This window comes from Lactuca serriola, chromosome 6 (genome assembly GCF_051521515.1).
Source record: "Lactuca serriola cultivar US96UC23 chromosome 6, Lser_US96UC23_V15, whole genome shotgun sequence".
In the NCBI taxonomy this organism is placed as follows: Eukaryota; Viridiplantae; Streptophyta; class Magnoliopsida; order Asterales; family Asteraceae; genus Lactuca; species Lactuca serriola.
This window is the reverse complement of record NC_136413.1, coordinates 168,664,225-168,672,792: the sequence shown is the minus strand read 5'-3', so window position 1 is coordinate 168,672,792 and position 8,568 is coordinate 168,664,225. Positions and strand designations below refer to the sequence as shown.

General features: G+C 38.3%; 1 long non-coding RNA gene across 1 annotated transcript; it reads right to left on the bottom strand.

Annotated features, from left to right (window-relative positions):
* Positions 1–2,407: 2,407 nt before the first annotated feature.
* Positions 2,408–5,816, bottom strand: LOC145059038 (uncharacterized). Its single transcript, XR_013686605.1, has 3 exons — positions 5,583–5,816; positions 4,068–4,133; positions 2,408–2,570 (listed from the first exon to the last, which is right to left on the bottom strand). It is a non-coding gene; the product is annotated as an uncharacterized LOC145059038 (long non-coding RNA).
* Between the last annotated feature and the right edge of the window lie 2,752 nt (positions 5,817–8,568).

Here is an 8,568-nt window from a genome sequence, read left to right as displayed (position 1 = left end):
TCGAAATACAGAAAATCCCATGTGTGTGTACGAATCATGCCGACGCCTTCCCGCGATCATCAGTGGTATCTGAAACACATAACAAATAACATTGTAAGCATAAAGCTTAGTGAGTTCCTCAAAATACCACTCTAACACATATATTAGCCACTCAAGGCTATAACTCTGCTGACCCTCTAGTCAATGTGTCTCAGTGGGACCCTCCAGTCCCAACTCTCTGTGGGCTCTCTAGCCCTAACTCTATGGACCCACTGGTCCTATCTCTGGAAACTTTGAATCATGCATATCACATATCACAATAACACACATAAATAGCATGCAAATACACTGGCATATAACTCAGCAGTATACTAGCACATAACTCCGTTAACACTCTAGGTAAGTATAGTGAGAAGACTCACCTCAGATGTTTCGGTAAATCTCCGACTCGGTGGAAATATGGTCTAGCCTCCGCCTAATCACATAAAGTAAAATACTCTCATAAATATAACTCTCGAGACTAGACTCAACCCTCTCTTGACACAAAGACCCCATTGTTGACCAAACCCTCAAAGTCAACAAAGTCAACGGTCAGACTTTGACCCGACTCGCCGAGTGCACTTGGGTGACTCGACGAGTCTACGCGTGTCCACTATCCCTCTAGTCCCGCATGACACGTCGAGTCTTTCCCCTCCTCGACGGGTTACACCTGACATGAATCGCGGGGCCACCTCGACTCAACTCGCCGAGTCCCATTATGAACTCGGCGAGTTCCGCCTTGAACTCCAGTCCTCTAATTCCTTCTGACTCACTGAATCATTCCCCCAACTCGGTAAGTACTCACTGAGTGAACTATAGGGAAACCCTAACCCTACTCGTCGAGTCTGCTCTTGGTACTCGGCGAGTTCATGCCATGCTCGAGCTCAAATGAGCTATTGAGGTCAGATCCGTTCCTCTAACTCATAGATCTGGCCTCCTTAAGCAATATAAACATGTAAAGTTTGGATCTTGATGCCCATGCAAAGACCCAATGGCTCTATTTGAAGAAATGGCCTCAATATGCCACCCTAAGCTCATATAACCCAATGACACCCCAAAAAGATCAAGGGGCTTAGATCTCTGGACCTCTTTGGATCCAGATCCACAGTCACAACACAAGAAGGGACCAATTGCACTAACAATCATACTCTAAACGGGCTAGAAACCCTAACTCTCAAGGATTAAAACCCAAAACTGAAGAAGGATCGAATATATACCTCAATATGAAGTTCTTAAGCTCTGAAATCCACAGAATAGCGCCTTCTTCAGCTTTCTCTTGCCTTGGTCACCTTCTTCTTGCAAAAACACCCACACAAGGATAAAAAATGGCCTCTCCTTCTTCACAAACACTCTAGATCGTTTAGGGTTTCACTCAGGGGTCTGGTAGCCACAATTGGTGGCTATAAGCCCCTTTAAATAGGCCTCAAACCCCGGGGATTATGGTTTCATTAAACAGCGTGGACTCGCCGTGTCCACTAGTCGACTCGCCGAGTCTGGTCATTAACCTGGATGGAAAATCGCGACACTACTTGGTGAGTCTAAGCATCAACTCGTCGAGTCCCTCCCAAAATCTCCAAAAATAATGAATAATTAGTATACCTGGAAATCCGGATGTTACATTTTTTTTTGTTGAATTTTGGAAGCTCAAAATCATATTATTGTTTATAATATTTATATAATTAATATATGTAAATATATGTATAATTTATTAACTGGGGCCTCATGGGGGTTTTGGGACGGGACTGTCCACCCCCGCCCCCGCCCCCGCTCCCGAAATTAAAACGGGGGTTAACCTTACCCCTGCCCCCGTCCCTGATTTTTTTAAATAAATACCCCTAAACGGGAAGGGACCCCCACAAGACTTTTTGACATCCCTAGTGAAGAAATACTCTCTTGGTGTGAGGAAGTTTTGTCTCAACTTAGATCCATCATCCCCAACATATTCTAGACCATAGTAAGTCCTCAAGTTCCAAGCTTTATGCATTCTCCTTGGAAGATCTAGGTTTTAAGCATGTTTTGGTCTCTTTGTTGGTGTTGAGTTGGAGTTTGGTAAAACTCCAGGTTCAAGGTTGCAACTTTGTAACTTTTGAACCCATGGTGGTGAAAAGGAGAAGCTTCTATCTTGCTATTTGGTCCATGCATGTTCTTAGTAGAATTTTGGGTTTTATTTTAACCTAGGTTAGAGAATGGTGAGTTTGAGGCATGCAAACAGATAAAATTGGAAACTTTATCCATTAAGTCCATATTTTGAAGAGCTCTAGAAGTTGTGAGCCTTGATCTGAAAGGATTAAGAGCTTAATGGAAAATAAAATTATGGTACAAGTTTACGGTGCGACTCCAAGAATTTCCCCTGACTATTTTATTGTAACGTTCCAAAAACAGTGGTAAATTTTTTCATTTTATAAATTATTAATACTATACACCAGATGTCCCAAAATCAACCACAATACAATATATCAAAATTCATCAGAGTAAAATTAGTCATAAATGTGGAATCACGAGGGGGATGTTGTGCGATCATGTCGGGCCCTTCCCTTTCATATCGGAAGTACCTGAAACCATAAACATAAAACTGTAAGCACAATGCTTAGTGAGTTATCCAAAGTACCACATACCATACAAACAATTGGGCCCAACCCTAGGGTATATTCCAACCCAACATAAAATCATGGGCTCAACTATGGGGTTTGTTTCAACCCGAACATGCAATAATAGGCCCAACCCTGGGGTTTCTTCCAACCTAATCATACAATTATGAGCCCAACACTAGGGTTTATTTGAACCCAACATACAAACATTTAAGAGTCACAACGACAACAAGCATCCTACATAACACAATCCAGTAGGTCGGCATTGGTGCCTTTGACCCACAAGTATAGTGAGAAGACTCTCCTCTCAGCCGATACTCAACTTCTACCGCTCTCACTGCCAGAAATACCAATGCTACGCACCACTTATACAGTTATACCAGATAAACCCTTAGCTCATTAACCCTAGAAGGGGTTCAAACACTAAAACTAACATAATAGTTGGTGATTTATAGACATTCATGTCTTGAAGCCATAATGAGTCAAAATAAGGGTTTTTGATAAAAATCTCATGCATGGCTCAAAAACTCAACCATACTTCAGATCCAAACCAACAATCATACCAAATGTTCCAGAGATTCATAAAGTTTCAAACTTTTTGAGATCTCACCACTCCAACTAACAAGAACATGAAGATTAAGGGATAAAACTCAATATCTAACAACCTAACATGATAAAAATCAAGTCTTAGACACTTACAAAGGTCTAGAAGAGTGCTAGGGCGAAGAATGAAGACTTGCTTGCTAAATATTAACTTACTCATTCTCCCTTCTTCCTTCAAGAACTTCCAAGAACATTAAAAATGGCTTCAAATTGGAGGAAGGAGATTAGGGTTTCTTCATATCTTTAGGAGACCGAGGGTGAACAAACCGTAGCCTCCTCATTCCTTTAAATGGGGAGCAAACCCGGAAAAATAGGATTTTCCATCAGCCAGCTTCCACGTCGTGGTCATATACTGCCACGTCGTGGCGACTTAAATGAAACAAGCGTTCCAACTTGCCTCACCACGTCCTGGTGGTGCCTCCACCATGCCGTGACAACTCTAAAGTGCCAAAGAAAATTAAAACATAAAGTACCTCAAGATCAGGGTGTTACATTTATCAGTTCGTGATTCACGCCGTGACATAGTCTGGGTCAACGGTTTAGTTTATGACCTAACTACATACAGTCATATCATATCATCATATTCACCAAAGTCATCAAAAATTCACCAAAGCATAGTGAACTATCACCATTTCAATTAAATTAATGTTATCATACCATAAACATCTTAATCACGAAAATGGAGCTAATTATCACTTTAGACCCTAAGCATGGCAACTAGTAAGCAAGCATATCAAATTAACACATCATACTCAACACAAAACAATGACCAATTTTTTCAAAAAATGAATCAATGATCCGTATGTGAAATGTACTTTGCGACTTATGCATATTTAGTGAGTAAAACTACAAACTCACCTTGGCCTTAATGAATCCTTTGTTAACTCCTAGTTTCGAGCTCCCTTGAAATTTTCAAGACCTCACCTAAACACATATATCATCAAAGTATTAAGTGCATTCAAAGTCTATAATTTTAACTCATCATATATTAGTTTTATATTATATTTTTTATAATTCCAACCACGATCCCTATTCAGTGTTTTGGTCATAAAACATAATCTACAACTCTAATTGGGATGCTATTGGACTTTATGGAACAAGACTAGATTTCCTAGAACTTCATGAGAGTGGAGCATCAACTAATTCTTCCCAGAATAACAGCTACAACTCTAGCAAGATGGGGCAAAGTTGTTGTGTAGAATTCCAAGATTCATCAAAAATCACCATATGCTTTAAGACTTTAGGTAAATGATTAAAGTCACTCAATTTACACAAAAAAGGCTTGAATGATATTATTAAGACATCAATTAGGTACTTTATGAAAATATCAAAGAGATGACACAAAAATGTTGAGAGTAGAATGCCTAAACATATAAACGAATGTTTAGACCAAAGTTCCAAATTTTGACCCGTAACAACCACCTATTCAAAGCCATTTTAACACCACCAAATCCTGAAAAATATACACTATTTTTGTATATTCCAGTAGGTTTAGACTTTTATATTTTCAAGGACTACTCGCAGAAGTGAATACGATTTTCTACAATTTTATATGAATTTTACAAAATGAGATATCAATGCAGCTAATTTCTGACCAATCAGTGAAAATGACGATTTTCACCTTGGTTACATACAACATAAGGTCTTGAGAAAAATCATGCACAAATGGGACTCAAAATATAAACTTTGAGAGTTTACACATCCTCAATCCATCTCCCGATGATTTTTCAATATTGTTTTTTCAAAACAATGACAAAATGGGAATTTTCCTGAATTTCCCAACTTTGAATTTTAAGGGTTAATTTACAACTTAACCCATTAAGCCATAACCAAAAACAATTAGGAATATGGAAATTGAGTTACTAAGAGTATCAACATGTCAACAAGTTAAAATAACAATTTCAACTTCAAACCATGACTAAAAGTACATTGCTTTTATGGGAAAAACAAAGTATGTTGCTAAAAGAGAAAACACCACTAGGACTCAAGTTTCCTCCACCATTAAGCCTCATGAAAAGACTTTTAGGGACTGTTTTGAAGACCTTTTGGATGGTTAAAAACATGGTGTTTTCACAGAAAAATACTCACTACAATTGAAGATAACAAAAACATGAATTCTTGCAACAAAAGAAAATATTCGACTCCAAGATTGTAAGTAATTATTGAGTACCAATTCCAACACATGATGAAGTGTTTTCAAAAGGAAATTTGACAGAAATAAATAGTCAAGAACACCTCCAATATGTCTGGAATTCGGCCATACATGATGTCATACGAATTGAAGTGAAAGTTGGAATACAACTTCATGATTCCTTCAAAATACTAGAAATTGGAGTATGAATACATGAGGAGGGAAGAAACCAAGAAGATTACCAAGAATGAAGGTCAATTTCGGTCTCAATGGTTACCCAAAATCAGCACTTGTCAATCCTCCCTTCCCTTGCTTCACGTCGCCAATTTTTTTCTTCTACCTTCTGATGATCGATCGATCCATAACCCAATCAATTGGGTTCGTTTTTTTGTTCCTACCTACTGATCGACGACCATACACCAATCAATGGGTATGAAGCTAATGATCGAACGTATATGGCCCAAGGGAAAAAATGATAATGCCTTTAATCCCCATAATTTCGTCGATTGAATCCCATGGGGGGTTTTAATCCGATTTTTGCCAATAAATCCCTCTAATTTCAGTTTTCTACATACCTAACCCCAAACCTAGATGGCATAACATTTCAAGAGTCTTTTAGTAACACCTTAACCCCTCAATTCAATTTAAATCCTTCAAAGGAATTATTTTAACCATATAATCTCAAAAAGTTCATTTAATTAAATTATTTATCTATTAATAATTAAATAACATCTGTTTATTTAATTTATTTTGTTATATAACCTTAAAACCAAAATATCTTATGAATAAAAATATTCGTCTAACAGAAACTAACATTGATGACGGAAACAAATTTGGGTCGTTACAAGCCAGCTGCCACGTCGTGGCCATATACTGCAATGCCATGGCGGCTTAAATGAAACACACGTTTCATTTTGCTTCGTCACGTCGTGGTGGTGCCTCATGCTGTAGCAACCCTGAAATGCCAAAGAAAATTAAAACATAAATTACCTCAAGATCTGGACATTACAACTCTCCCCGACTTGAATTAGACTTCGCCCTTGAAGTCTGTTAGCTCAAATAACTCGGGGTAATGCTCTCTCATATCGTCCTCAGGCTCCCATGTCCACTCAAAACCCATCCGGTGCTGCCACTACACCTTCACCAAGCTCATCGGTTTGTTGCATATAGTCTTTATCTTTCTGTCGGGAATCGCAATCGGTATCTCTACGTAGTTTAGGCGCTCATCAACCTGAATTTCATCCAAAGGAATCACCATAAAAGTATCGGCTAAACACTTCCGTAATTGAGAGACATGGAAAATGTTGTGGATCTGACTGAGCTCATCAGGCAAATCTAGCCTGTATGCAACCTAGCCTACCAGGGCGATAATCATGAAAGGACCAATGTGAGTTGGTAGTTTTAGTCACTAAATGTGAATAAGTCGCAAAGTACATTTCACATACGGATCATTGATTCATTTTATGTCAAAATTGGTCATTGTTTTTAGTTTGAGTATGATGTGTTAATTTGATATGCTTACTTGCCAGTTGCCATGCTTAGGGTCTAACGTGATATTTGGCTACATTTTAGTGATTAAGATGTTTATGGTATGGTAGCATTAATTTAATTGAAATGATGATATTTCACTATGCTTTGGTGAATTGTTGATGAATTTGGTGAATATGATGATATATTCTGGCTGTATATAGTTAGGTCATAAACTAAACTATTGACCCAAACTATGTTGCGACATGAATCACGAACCGATAAATGTAACACCTTGCTCTTGAGGTACTTTATGTTTTAATTTTCTTTGGCATTTTAGAGTTGCCACGACATGGTGGAGGCACCACCAGGACGTAGTGAGGCAAGTTGGAACGCTTGTTTCATTTAAGCTGCCATAGGGTGGTAGTATATGGCGACGACGTGGCAGTTGGCTGCTGGAAAATCCTATTTTTCGGGTTTTCTCCCTATTTAAAGGAATGAGGAGGCTAGGGTTTTCTCACCGTTAGCATACTAAAGATATGAAGAAACCCTACTCTCCTTCCTCCAATTTGAAGCCATTTTTAATGTTCTTGGAAGTTCTGGAAGGAAGAAGGAAGAAGAAAAAGACGTAATCTAAGATTCAACAAACAAGTCTTCATTCTTCGCCCTAGCACTTTTATAGACCTTTGTAAGTGTTTAAGGTTCGATTTTTATCATGTTAGGTTGTTGGATCTTGAGTTTTGTCCCCTAATCTTCATGTTCTTGATAGTTAGAGTGGTAAGATATCAAAAAGTTTGGAGCTTTTTGAATCTCTGGAACATTTGGTATGATTGTTGGTTTGGATCTGAAGTATAGTTGAGTTTTTGAGCCATGTATGATAATTTTTATCAAAAACCCTTATTTTGACTCATTATGGCTTCAAGACATGCATTGGACATGCATTTCTATAAAGCACCAACTTTTATGTTAGTTTTAGTGTTTCAAACCCTTATGGAGTTAATGAGTTAAGGGTTTATCTGGTATAACTGTATATGTGGTGTGTAGCATCGATATTTCTGGCAGTAAGAGTGGTAGCACTTGAGTATCGAGGTGAGTCTTCTCACTATGCTTATGGGTCGAAGGCACCAATGCCGACCCATTGGATTGTGTTATGTAGGATGCTAGTTGTCTTTGTGACTCTTAAATATTTGTATGTTGGGTTGAAATAAACCCTAGGGCTGGGCCTATAATTGTATGCTTAGGTTGGAAAAAACCCCAAGGTTGGGTCCATTATTGCATGTTCGGGTTGAAACAAACCCGAGGGACGGGCCCATGATTTTATGTTGAGTTGGAATATACCCTAGGGTTGGGCCCAACTATTTGTATGGTATGTGGTACTTTGGTGAAGTCATTAAGCTTTGTGCTTACAATTTTATGTTTATGGCTTCCGGTACTTCCGATATGAAAAGGAATGGTCTGCCAAGATCGCACAAAATCCCCCTCGTGATTCTGCATTTATGAATATTTTTACTTTGCTGATTTTTGAAATACTGTATCGTGGTTGATTTTGAGACATCTGATGTATGGTATTAATGATTTATAAAATGAAAAATTTTACCACTGTTTTTGGGGCTTTATAATAAAATGGTCGGGAAATTTTTGGAGTCGCGCCGTGAACTCCTATCAGAATTATATTTTCCATTAAGCTCTTAATCCTTTCAGATCAAGGCTCACAACTTCTATATTTCTTCACAATATGGACTTAATGGATAAAGTTTCCAA